This window comes from Hyla sarda, chromosome 1 (assembly GCF_029499605.1).
Source record: "Hyla sarda isolate aHylSar1 chromosome 1, aHylSar1.hap1, whole genome shotgun sequence".
Classification (NCBI taxonomy): domain Eukaryota; kingdom Metazoa; phylum Chordata; class Amphibia; order Anura; family Hylidae; genus Hyla; species Hyla sarda.
This window is the reverse complement of record NC_079189.1, coordinates 94,041,280-94,054,873: the sequence shown is the minus strand read 5'-3', so window position 1 is coordinate 94,054,873 and position 13,594 is coordinate 94,041,280. Positions and strand designations below refer to the sequence as shown.

Sequence of the window (13,594 nt, the reverse complement as noted above, 5' to 3'; positions counted from 1 at the left end):
GGGTCAGAAGATGACAATTTTAAACGTATTAATTTTCCTGCATGTAGTTATGATTTTTTCCAGAAGTCCGACAAAATCAAACCTATATAAGTAGGGTATCATTTTAATCGTATGGACCTACAGAATACATATCAGGTGTCATTTTTACCGAAAAATGTACTACGTAGAAACGGAAGCCCCCAAAAGTTACAAAACAGCGTTTTTTTTTTTCAATTTTGTCGCACAATGATTTTTTTTCCCGCTTCACCATAGATTTTTGGGCAAAATGACTGACGTCATTACAAAGTAGAATTGGTGGCGCAAAAAATAAGCCATCATATGGATTTTTAGGTGTAAATTTGAAAGAGTTATGATTTTTTAAAGGCAAGGAGCAAAAAACGAAAATGCAAAAACGGAAAAACCTCCGGTCCTTAAGGGGTTAATAAAGTTCTTTTTCTCTGAATTATAAGAAAAAACTTAGGTAGCAGGTGTATCAGTACAGGTATGCACAGCCGAACATGCTGGTCAAGGTACTGGCCAATGAGCATCCAGCCCAGGTGATATAAGGTCCTGTATGCTAGAGATAGTCCTCTTTCTTTAATAATAGTCAAATAAATCAATAGTAGATAACAGAGTCAAATCCATGAACAGAACTGGAACAACATGCAGATAGAATTCTTCGTCAGGAGAAGATCTAGGAGTGGGAGGATGTAGTCAGCGTTGGAACTGAAGAAAAACTTGGCAAAGAAATGTGGCAATAATCCATAGCGTAGAGATGTAGAATATATAGGTCCATGCATCCGGAATATTAGTAAGCTGTAACAGAATAAAAATTATTAGAGGGATGGGTTAAGGGAGGGATAATGCTCGCCTCCTGTCTTTCATAAAATCTCTATTTTCCGTCACCTAGGATAGGAAAATCTCCAATTTTATATCAAGACAGGAGGCCTCGCATTATATGCAAGTTTAAAGCTATATTACCATATAAGTATTATCTAACAATATACAAAATAATTATAACAGAGACATGAATACATGAGAATCAGGTCTAAAATAAAAGGATTTAAATGTAGACTCCAAAGACCAATTTGCAGCTTTGAGCAAGTCTGAAAGGGAACCGCCTGACTGAAAGAGTTTGGTAGAGACAGCTCCTCTAGTTGAGTGTGCGCCAAATAAGGAAATATCTATACCAGCCAAAGACATGGTTTGTTTGATCCATCTAGCTAAAGTGGCGGAAGAGACTGGACAATGCGGTTTGCAGTAGGAAACTAAAAGTTGGGCAAAGTTAGGATGACGTAAAGGTTCAGTTCTGGATTCATAGGTTTGGAGACAACGGACTACACACAGTTTTTCGTTATGAGGAAAAGCGGGATAGAAAACCTGATGTAAATTAGTTTTGGTGCGTCTGGTAACAAAAAATATAACTCCTTGAGGTGAATATTGCCTGCGAGAGATATCTAGGGCTTTGACGTCAGAGACCCGTTTGATAGAAATAAGGCAAAGGAGGGAAGTGAGTTTGAAGGATAAGAATTTGAGAGATAAAGACTCATTATCTTCCCAAGAAATGAAAAGATTAAGGAGTAGATTAACGTCCCATGTGGATGTATATTTGGGTAAAGGAGGGCGTCGGAAGCGAATACCCTTTAACAATTTAAAAATAATAGGGTGTTTACCTACTGGTATGGAGTTTATGGGAGAGTGATAGAAAGAGATGGTAGAACGGTACAGATTTATGGTGCGGTATGCTTTCCCTGAATCAAAAGAGGATGATAAGTAATTTAAGATGTGAGAAATAGATGCATGAACGGGATCCAGACTCCGTTGACTGCACCAATCAGCCCAAAGTTTCCAGGCTGATCGGTAAGCCTTTCTGGTACCTGGAGCCAAGGCATCTGCCAGGATGTCTCTAACTGATTGAGAAATTTCTGATTCAAACGAGGTTGTCCTGAAATTAGCCAAGCAACCAGAGGGAGTTGATGGGATAAGATCAGAGGATGAGGGTTCCCTAGAGGGTCTAATAATAGGGACGGATGGTGAGGAAGTATTCTGGGATAATCTATCAGTTTCCTGAGAATATGAGGGAACCACGACTGGGATGGCCACCAGGGGGTGACCAGGACTATGGTTGCTTTCCAAATGGATACTTGTAGAAGGACTCTGGGGATCAGAGCAAATGGAGGGAAAGCGTAAAGGGTTTGAGAAGGCTATCTCTGAAGGAAGGCATCTACCCCTAACGCTTCCGGATCGGGTCTCCAACTGAAAAATCGTGGAAGTTGGCAGTTGAGACGGGAAGCGAAGAGATCCAAGTGGAGAGGTCCCCAGAGAAGATTCAGTTCTTGAAATATGGAGGGATCCAGCTTCCAATCGCTGGAATCTATGAGGTATCTGGAATTCCAGTCCGCTACAATATTGGAGAGACCCGGAAGGTATTCTGCCCTTAAAGTAATATTTCTGTCCAAGCAAAAGTGCCATAGATTCTTGGCAATGTTGGCAAGAGTCTCCGACTTCGTTCCTCCTAAACGATTTATGTATTGGACAGCAGAAATGTTGTCCAATCGAAGAAGAATACAGCAATTTGAGTAATCCTTCGCAAAACTCTGGAGAGCAAAGAAGCCTGCCAGGAGTTCTAAACAATTGATATGCAATAGAGACTCCGAAGGGGACCACTTGCCTCCTGTAGAAAGGGAGCCGCAACGAGCTCCCCAGCCGTTCAGACTTGCGTCTGATTCCATGACTAAATCTGGGTTGGAATGAAAAATTGTCTTGCCATTCCGTTCTTGAATATGCTGAAGCCAACAAAGAAGTTCTTCTTTGGCTTCTGGAGAAAGTAAGACTTCGTCTGAATAAAGTAATCCTTCCCTCAGATGTCGAATCTTTAAACGTTGGAGGGCCCTGTAATGTAATGGGGCTGGAAAGATCGCTTGTATAGAGGAAGAAAGGAGGCCTACTATACGAGCTATGGCTCGTAGGGAGATAAAGTTCTTGTTGAGGAGAGAACGGATTTCTTTTCTTATGGTTCTTAGTTTTTTGGGGGGGAAGACTCAGAAGGGTAGAGTGGGTATTGATGAGAAAACCTAGGAACTCCAGTTCTTTGGAAGGGGTAAGGACAGATTTGTCGTAATTGATTAAAAAGCCCAAATGGGTCAGAAGAGAGAGGGTCCATTCCATATGAATGTAGGCTAAGTGTTGGGAATTGGCCATAATGAGGATGTCGTCCAGATAAATTATTAGACGGACTCCTCGGGAACGAAGAGCGCCATGACTGGTTTCATCAGTTTGGTGAAACACCAGGGAGCTGAGGAAAGGCCGAAGGGGAGGCAATTGAATTGCCATTTTTTGTTGTTCCATATGAATTGAAGGAATTGTTGGTGTGAGGGGTGGATAGGGACTGTTAAATAAGCATCTTTTAAGTCTATTTTTACTAACCAATCTTCTGGTAGCAATAGATCTCTCAACAGATGGATGCCCTCCATCTTGAAGTGTTGATAACGAACAAAATTGTTCAATATTTTCAAATTTATTACTGGTCTGAAACCTCCATCCTTCTTTTTTACCAGAAATAGGTTGCTGATGAAGCCTGGGGAGTTTAGAGGGACTTGAGTTATAGCATTTTTTGCGGAAAGTTCTATTATCTCTTGATTTACAAGAATCTGATCTGCATTGGAAAAATGAATTGGATGAGGGAGTTGTTCTTGGTAAGGAAGGGAAATTAATTCTATCTGATATCCCTTTACTGTGTTTAGGATCCATAGATCGGATGATATTGTTACCCAGTTTAGGGAAAAAAGAAGGAGACGACCGCCCACTGGAAGAGGGGAAGAAAGAGGGACATACAGTCTTACCTGATGGTCTGGAATGGGTGAAACCTCTTTGTCCTCTCGCTCTCCAAGGACGTCCACGGGTTGGGAAGAAGGGGTTGGGTTGGGTGGTGGGGACGGGATAGGAGGGTCTATCTTGCTGATAGGATCCTCTTTGTTGAGGTCTATAATGGGGGCCACGGCCGGAAAAACAGCCTCGACTTTTTCCGGCCCTGGAGAAAACCTTGCTGGAAAAGACCTTCTTCAGAGAAGATTGGGCCTTGTCCAGGGAAGAAAATAAACCTACATACTTGGAGATTTCTTTTATGAATTGTTCACCAAAAAGGGAACTTTCATTAGGAGACTGGGGGTTTGAAGAGGCTAAATGGGTTAGCTGGGGGTCTAACTTCATTAGAATTGCTCTTTTCCTTTCCGTGCAAAAGGAATGGTTAACATTTCCAAAGGTGCACATGGCCCTTTGGGCCCAACCTCTGATGGTAGGGACATCGATGGGTTTACCAGAATTATATGCTTCCTCTGAAATGTCCAATATTTTGGCAAGGGGACCTTAAAGGTCCAAAAATTTATCCTGACACAGCTTAAAGCTGCGGTCAATGCCCTTTTTTGGGTTTTTACCCGATATTTGGAGGTACCGTATATACTCGAGTATAAGCCGAGTTTTTCAGCACGATTTTTCGTGCTGAAAACACCCCCCTCGGCTTATACTCGAGTGAACTCCCCCACCCGCAGTGGTCTTCAACCTGCGGACTTCCAGAGGTTTCAAAACTACAACTCCCAGCAAGCCAGGGCAGCCATCGGCTGTCCGGGCTTGCTGGGAGTTGTAGTTTTGAAACCTCCGGAGGTCCGCAGGTTGAAGACCACTGCGGCCTTCAACATCATCCAGCCCCCTCTCACCCCCTTTAGTTCTGAGTACTCACCTCCGCTCGGCGCTGGTCCGGTCCTGCAGGGCTGTCCGGTGAGGAGGTCGTCCGGTGGGATAGTGGTTCCGGGCTGCTATCTTCACCGGGGAGGCCTCTTCTAAGCGCTTCGGGCCCGGCCTCAGAATAGTCACGTTGCCTTGACAACGACGCAGATGCGTCGTTGTCAAGGCAACGGCTCTCTTCCGGGCCGGAAGCGCGGAGAAGAGGCGCCCCCGGTGAAGATAGCAGCCCGGAACCACTATCCCACCGGACGACCTCCTCACCGGACCACCTCCTCACCGGACCACCTCCTCACCGGACAGCCCTGCAGGACCGGACCAGCGCCGAGCGGAGGTGAGTACTCAGAACTAAAGGGGGTGAGAGGGGGCTGGATGATGTTGAAGGCCGCAGTGGTCTTCAACCTGCGGACCTCCGGAGGTTTCAAAACTACAACTCCCAGCAAGTCCGGACAGCCGATGGCTGCCCGGGCTTGCTGGGAGTTGTAGTTTTGAAACCTCTGGAGGTCCGCAGGTTGAAGACCACTGAGGGCAAATGATGAGAAGAGGATGATGAAGGGGGGTGTGGGGATGATGAAGGGGGGTGGGGATGATGACAAGGGGATGATGAAGGGGGGTGTGGGATGATTACAAGGGGATGATGAAGGGGGGATGTGTGGGATGATAAGGGGATGATGAAGGGGGGATGTGTGGGATGATGACAAGGGGATGATGAAGGGGGGGATGTGTGGGATGATAAGGGGATGATGAAGGGGGGATGTGTGGGATGATGACAAGGGGATGATGAAGGGGGGGATGTGTGGGATGATAAGGGGATGATGAAGGGGGGATGTATGGGATGATGACAAGGGGATGATGATGAGGATGTTAATGACGGGTCTGGATGATGACAGGGGGGGATGAGGTATTTCCCACCCTAGGCTTATACTCGAGTCAATAACTTTTCCTGGGATTTTGGGTTGAAATTAGGGGTCTCGGCTTATACTCGGGTCGGCTTATACTCGAGTATATACGGTATTTTATAAGGATCGGGTCAAGCTCAGGTGTATGAGCTGCAGTCAAAGAGATAATAGGTCTTGGGCATTCAGCCTTTAGTTTATTACGGGTCTTATTATCTAGACCCTTTTTTATCCAATGTTCAATAAAATTTTCAACTGAAGAATTAGGTGTCCATTCACCCGATCTGGGGTGTGAAATTTGGGATGGATCAAAAAATGGAACACCTTTACTATCTAGAATACCTTCCTCTCCAGTAGAGGAGTCTTCCATATGGAATTCATTATCATCATCATCAGCCTCCACTTCGTCTGGTAAGTAGGAGGGGTCATTATAGTCTGAATCGCCTGACTTATCCGATTCATTATTGTCAGAGTCCTCATTGTAATTAGTGTGATCAGGTTGAAATGAGGCTTTTTTAACCCGCTTGCTTGTTTGCTCCTCACGGGTAGAGGGTCCTGGATGTGAGGTATACACACCATCATCATAGCCGTCATTATGGGATTGGCTTTCAATATAGTCCTGATCTTCAACCTCAAAAGAGGGTTTTTTATGTTTTGGATTAGGAAGGTCGTTCGTATTAATATGCCTCTTTTTTGAGAGACTCTTTCTGACAAGAACATTAGATTGATGCGTTTTGTGGGACATCATTTGAGAAACGGTCATAGCGACCGATTTGGCCATGGATTCATGCATGGCAGTCATGGCATTATTAACAGCGGTCTGGACCGACCTGGAGACAGATTGGTCGACCAGTTGTTGAATATGGTCTTCTGACATATTACTAGGTTGATTTTGTCCAGAAGACATAATGGGTATTACTACTATTAATTATATATATATATATATATATATATATATATATATATATATATATATATAAGTTAGTCAGAAATATGTATAAATGTATTAACTATGACTAAAACTAATTTCAATATTAGTGCGGGCTCAAATATTTTTACCACAGGTCTAACGGTATATATAAATTAAATGGAGTTGGAGAAAAAACCTGACTGGAATGTCCTTAACCCCTTAACGATGCAGGACGTATATTTACGTCCTGCGCCGGCTCCCGCGATATGAAGCGGGATCGCGCCGCGATCCCGCATCATATCGCGTCGGTCCCGGCGCTAATCAACGGCCGGGACCCGCGGCTAATACCACACATCGCCGATCGCGGCGATGTGCGGTATTAACCCTTTAGAAGCGGCGGTGAAAGCTGACCGCCGCTTCTAAAGTGAAAGTGAAAGTGACCCGGCTGCTCAGTCGGGCTGTTCGGGACCGCCGCGGTGAAATCGCGGCGTCCCGAACAGCTGATCGGACACCGGGAGGGCTCTTACCTGCCTCCCCGGTGTCCGATCGACGAATGACTGCTCCGTGCCTGAGATCCAGGCAGGAGCAGTCAAGCGCCGATAATGCTGATCACAGGCGTGTTAATGCACGCCAGTGATCAGCATTAGAGATCAGTGTGTGCAGTGTTATAGGTCCCTATGGGACCTATAACACTGCAAAAAAAATGTAAAAAAAAAGTGTTAATAAAGGTCATTTAACCCCTTCCCTAATAAAAGTTTGAATCACCCCCCTTTTCCCATAAAAAAAATAAAACAGTGTAAAAAAAATAAAAAATAAACATATGTGGTATCGCCGCATGCGTAAATGTCCGAACTATAAAAATATATCATTAATTAAGCCGTACGGTCAATGGCGTACGCGCAAAAAAATTCCAAAGTCCAAAAAAGCGTATTTTGGTCACTTTTTATATCATTAAAAAATTAATAAAAAGTGATCAAAAAGTCCGATCAAAACAAAAATCATACCGATAAAAACTTCAGATCACGGCGCAAAAAATGAGTCCTCATACCACCCCATACGTGGAAAAATAAAAAAGTTATAGGGGTCGGAAGATGACATTTTTAAACGTATAAATTTTCCTGCATGTAGTTATGATTTTTTCCAGAAGTGCGACATAATCAAACCTATATAAGTAGGGTATCATTTTAACTGTATGGACCTACAGAATAAAGATAAGGTGTAATTTTTACCTAAATATGCACTGCGTAGAAACGAAAGCCCCCAAAAGTTACAAAATGGCGTTTTTTTTTTAGATTTTGTCGCACAATGATTTTTTTTTCCGTTTCGCCGTGCATTTTTGGGTAAAATGACTAATGTCACTGCAAAGTAGAATTGGCGACGCAAAAAATAAGCCATAATATGGATTTTTAGGTGGAAAATTGAAAGGGTTATGATTTTTAAAAGGTAAGGAGGAAAAAACGAAAGTGCAAAAACGGAAAAACCCTGAGTCCTTAAGGGGTTAAAAGGACACTTATAGTACAGTCTGGCAACAATAGGTAGAATTGGTTAGGTTTCTGGGGTGTGACAGGAATTACAGCGCTGAATGACGGAGGTCCGCTCTGACAGGGAGAGGAGCGCGTCTGTCAGGGCGGGAGGAGGGGACTGCCAGTGATCACCACTGGCAAGTCTCGCGAGAGCCGAGATTACGCGCGTGTTAGAAAGAGCAGGAGAAAGCGCGCATATACAGGATAGAAGGAGCGTCGGAGTAGAAGATGAAGGTAACAGGGGGTTAAAACGAGGTTAATAGCCCACCGGAGGATGAAGAGTTGGTTTGAGGTGAGAGAGGATGAATATCAGAAGGAGGACCAGAATACATATGGAAAGAATGATACAAGTATTATATTATAAGACAATAAACTGATATGAACTACTTACCTGCGGAGCAGTAAAGAAAGAGGACTATCTCTAGCATACAGGACCTTATATCACCTGGGCTGGATGCTCATTGTCCAGTACCTTGACCAGCATGTTCGGCTGTGCATACCTGTACTGATACACCTGCTACCTAAGTTTTTTCTTATAATTCAGTGAAAAAGAACTTTATTAATACTGCTATATGTTTTCAGTAAAGAAAGTTATTGCATATAATGCGAGGCCTCCTGTCTTGATATAAAATTAGAATATTCTACCCATCAATTTGTCTCAGGGTCCTGTTTACAAGGGCCCTTTACTGGCCTGTGTTACTTTACACAGAAGCCCACATGCATCTCAGATTCTATCTTCTTTGTGGTGACTGACTACATTCTAACTGTGATGCCCAGTACAGGAATTATCCTCCTGAACACCTATCTGCCCTGTGTGGCGGGTTCCCTTTCAGTGTTCCCCTGGGTCAACATCCCTTCTACAGACTCTAAAGTGTGAAAATGTCTTATGTTATATGCTGGTTAGTCTTTTGAGGTACTTGTGCCTTTAAATATTGTAGTTAAGCCTTGTGTAACCAAGGAAGTTGTAAGTGACCAGGTGACTTGTTGGTGACCTATGGGATTCCTCCAAATTGCTCCCTTATATAGCAGGGAGGAGCTAGTCTAGTCCAGTTGTTGCTGAGCTACAGCACAGTGAAGACCTTAGATTGTCTGGTGTCCGAGGGAGACCAAGGCCTAAGTCACGCAGCCACTTCCAGTGTAACCCCCTGCAGGTGAAAGTCAAAGCCTGGCAAATACAGGGGAAAAGTCTAGTCAGCATAGTCAAGTCTGTCAAGTCTGAAGTCAGCGTGGGTTGCATAATTGAGTTAAAGTTCACTACAAGTCCCAGCAAGCCTCCTGAGGTACACTGAGCATCTCCTTGGGCTTGAACTGAGCTGTAAAGACTGTAACATCTGTCTGCCTCAGTAGAGTGCCATTGTTCTGTAACCTTGCATCAGAGTGATTATTTGCCCCGCGCCTGGCCCAGGAACCAGCGGCCTGGCGTCAGGAACACTAAGGGTTAATACCATCTGCCCTAAGGGTTAACAACATCTGCCCTTTCCAACACCCTATACCACACTTACAGGCACTAACAAATACAATGGCCCTAATTTACTATTGAAAACTCGACATGTTTTGTTTGTCAGGTTGTGCGGCAGAAATTGGTGCATTGCGCCACAAATTGTGTATGTGCCAGGATTTGCACCATAAAAATTCAAAAACCCTATCAACTCTCTATTTTACTATAAAAAAAAAAAAAAAAGGCGTGGCTGTTAAAAAAGGGGTGTGTCCCCTACATTTTCACTAAATCTTAACATATTTACCACAGAAAATGTGTTAGATTTGAGCTCTGGAAAACCCCACAGATCAGAGCGCTTGTAAAAAATGCAAAACATAGGGAAAAGTGCAAAACGTAGGGAAACATTAGTCAATACCATGGAAAATTACTTGTCTGGAATCAAAGCCCACAAAGAAAACTCCACTCCACTCTTAGTAAATCAGGGCCAATGTTTCCCACCACAGGATTTCCCAGGGCTTTCTCCAACAACTGATAGGCAAGACAGGTCCACTCCTTTCTGCACATAGGCAAATATCATGTAATATCTCTCCCACAATTACAGTAAATTGTAATATCATGCACAAGTGTGTCTAGAAAATCTTCAGACCCTTTTACTTTTTTCACATTTTGTTATGATGCGACCTTGGGCTAAAAAAAAAAATAATGTTTTCCCCCATCATTCTGCACCTAATACCCCCTAATGATAAAATAAAAAAATAAAAACAGAATGTTAGAAATCTTTATTTATTGAACAGCAAAAATTAAAATATTGCATTGACATAAATAAGTATTCAGACCCTTAAAGGGGTACTCCGCCCCTAGACATCTTATCCCCTATCCAAAGGATAGGGGATAAGATTTCAGATCGCCGAGTTCCCGCTGCTGGGGACCCCCAGGATCCCTGCTGCGGCACCCCGCTATCATTACAGCACAGAGCGAGTTCGCTCTGCACGTAATGAGCAATACAGGGGCCGCAGCATCGTTATGTCACGGCTCCGCCCCTCGTGACATCAGGGCCCGCCCCTTTCAATACAAGTCTATGGGAGGGGGCGTGATGGTCGTCACGCCCCCTGCCATAGGCTTGTATTAAGGGGACGGGCCGTGATGTCACGCTGCTCCGTCCCCTGTATCGTCCGTCATTACGCACAAAGCGAACTCGCTCTGTGCTGTAATGATAGCGCAGTGCCGCAGCGGGGATCCCGGGGGTCCCCAGCAGCGGGACCGCAGCGATCTGACATCTTATCCCTTATCCTTTGGATAGGGGATAATATGTCTAGGGGCGGAGTACCCCTTTAAGTCTTAGTTGAAGCACCTTTGCCAGGCTCTGTCAGGTTAGATGGTGACCATAGGTGGAAGCCATTTTCAGGTCTTCCCAGAGAATTCTAATTGGGTTCAAGACCTATGCCCATACCTGTGTCCTCTCCTTTGGCTTGGATTTCACCAGGCTTCCATCTCTATTGCCAACCACCTGAATCCTATATGGTGGTGCCATGCGGTACTGCAGTCCACCACAACAGCTGCAAACACAAAGACAGTAAATTTTAACATCATGCACAAGTATATTCAATGCGTTCAGAAAATCTTCAGACCCTTAATTTTTTTCACATTTTGTTATGTTGCGGCCTTGGGCTAAAATAAAAATGATAAAATAAAATGAAAAAAACTGAATGTTAGAAATTGTTTATTGAACAGCAAAAAATATTGCATTGGCATAAATAAGTATTCAGACCCTGACGATAGGTGGAAGCCATTTTCAGTTCTTCCCAGAGAATTCCAATTGGGTTCCAGTCAGTGCTCTGGCTGGGCCACTCAAGGACATTCACAGAGTTTTTTTTTTTTTTTTTTTTCAATATTCTTTAGAAATTTTTTGAATTACAACATATACAACACATACACATCAACAACACAAAAACATCATACTTCTTACGACAAGCTGTTTGCTTTCTCAGTGTTACCTCTATTCATAGACCTAGGCTTTTTTCGTATAAACTGTAACAAAAAATTTAACTAATGCATTTTACATGATCATTCATACAGAAATTAATTAATAAAGGTTATATCCTATCTTACATTTTAACTGCTTGCCCTAAAATAAAAAATAAGTGCTAATCAATTAATTAAAAATTAGAAAAATAAAAAATATTTTAAAAAAAAGGACATTCACAGAGTTGTCTCTAAGCCACTAATATGTTGTTTTAGCTGTGTGCTTAGGGTCATTGTTTAGTTGGAAGGTGAACCTTCGGGACAGTCTGAGGTCCAGAACATTCTGGATCAGGTCTTCATTGAGAATATCTCTGTACTTTCTCCATTAGGGTCTTTTCACACATACAGTATTCCAGGCAGATTTGATGCGCAGATTTGATGTGCAGGATTTCAAGCTGTATTCAGTCATTCAGTTTCCATTGAAATCTACAGCAGAAAATCCTGCACAGAATACTGTATGTGTGAACAGACCATTAAAGGGGTACTCCGGTGGAAAACATTTTTTTTTTTTAAATGAACTGATGCCAGAAAGTTAAACAGATTTGTAAATGACTTCTATTAAAACATCTTTACCCTTCCAGTACTTTTTAGCAGCTGTATGCTACAGAGGAAATTCTTTTCTTTTTGAATTTCTTTGTTGTCTTGTCCACAGTGCTCTTTGCTGACACCTCTGTCCGTGTCAGGAACTGTCCAGAGCAGCATAGGTTTGCTATAGGGATTTTCTCCTGCTCTGGACAGTTCCTGATACGGGCATCAGATGTCAGCAGAGAGCACTGTTGACAAGACAAAAAGAAATTCAAAAAGAAAAGAATTTCCTCTGTAGCATACAGCTGCTAAAAAGAACTGGAAGGGTAAAGATTTTTATTTTTTTTTAATAGAAGTCATTTACAAATTTGTTTAACTTTCTGGCACCAGTTAATTTAAAAAAAAAATAATAATAATTCCACCGGAGTACCCTTTTAAGCTGTCGCTTTTACCTGACTAGTCTCCCTGTCTGAGTTGCTTAACAAAACATCTCGAGAACATTATGCTGCCACCTCAGTGTTTCAGTATTAGACAGGTGGTAAGTATTGTTAGTACCTGGTTATCTCCAGACGTGACACTTCAATTTCAGTTTAATCTGTTTCGTCTGAGAGTTTTTTAGGTGCAAAGTCTGAGAGTATTTTTTCTTTTGTGCAAACTCCAGGCAGAGCGGTGTCTTTCCAAATCCCGTCCAATCACCTGAATTTACCACAGGTGACTCCAATCAAGGTGTAGGAACATCTCAGAGATGACGAAGAGAAATGGGAGGAGCCAAAGCTAAATTTCAAGTGTCATAGTAAAGGGTATGAATACTTATGTCCATGAGAGATTTTAGTGTTTCCGTTTCAATAAATTTGCTAAACATTCTAGAATTACATTTTCGCATTCTCATTATAGGATATTGGGGGAGATTTATCAAAACCTGTGCAGAGGACGAGTGGTGCAGTTGCCCATAGCAACCAATCAGATTGCTTCTTTCATTTTCCACAGGCCTCTAAAGAGGCCTGTGGAAAATGAAAGAAGCAATCTGATTGGTTGCTATGGGCAACTGCCCCACTCTTCCTCTGCACAGGTTTTGATAAATCTCCCCCATTGAGTGCAATTAAATTTTTTTAATGCTAATACAAGGCCTTAAAATAACAAAATGTGAAAGACTAAAGAAATTCCAAATACATTGTATATGTATAAAGTCATGTATAGACTTTCACTGAAAAGGCTCTCAGATGTAAAATGGCTATTTAAAGTTACAGGCAACTATTTATCAAAAGATAAAGCCTTCCCTAGGCACCATTGTTCCAACATTTTTGAACTTTTCCAGAGGAAAAAAAGACTGAGGGTCAGATATACATATACAGTTTCCAATCATACTTTCATACACTTATATCGTTGGCTAAAAGCACTACAACAACTACTGTATAAAATGCCAAATGTGATTAAAAGCCACAAGTTAAGAGTGACATATCCTCATATAACCTGTATATATATGACACATATTCAATCATCACCTTATATATTATTTCTATAGTATACACATTGGCATCTACAATTGGATGTGTGTCATATAGAG

At 42.5% G+C, this 13,594-nt stretch overlaps 1 long non-coding RNA gene across 1 annotated transcript; it reads right to left on the bottom strand.

Annotated features, from left to right (window-relative positions):
- Positions 1-470: 470 nt before the first annotated feature.
- LOC130301942 (uncharacterized) lies at positions 471-12,855 on the bottom strand. The gene is made up of 3 exons (XR_008852285.1): positions 12,586-12,855; positions 10,934-11,039; positions 471-795 (listed from the first exon to the last, which is right to left on the bottom strand). It is a non-coding gene; the product is annotated as an uncharacterized LOC130301942 (long non-coding RNA).
- Between the last annotated feature and the right edge of the window lie 739 nt (positions 12,856-13,594).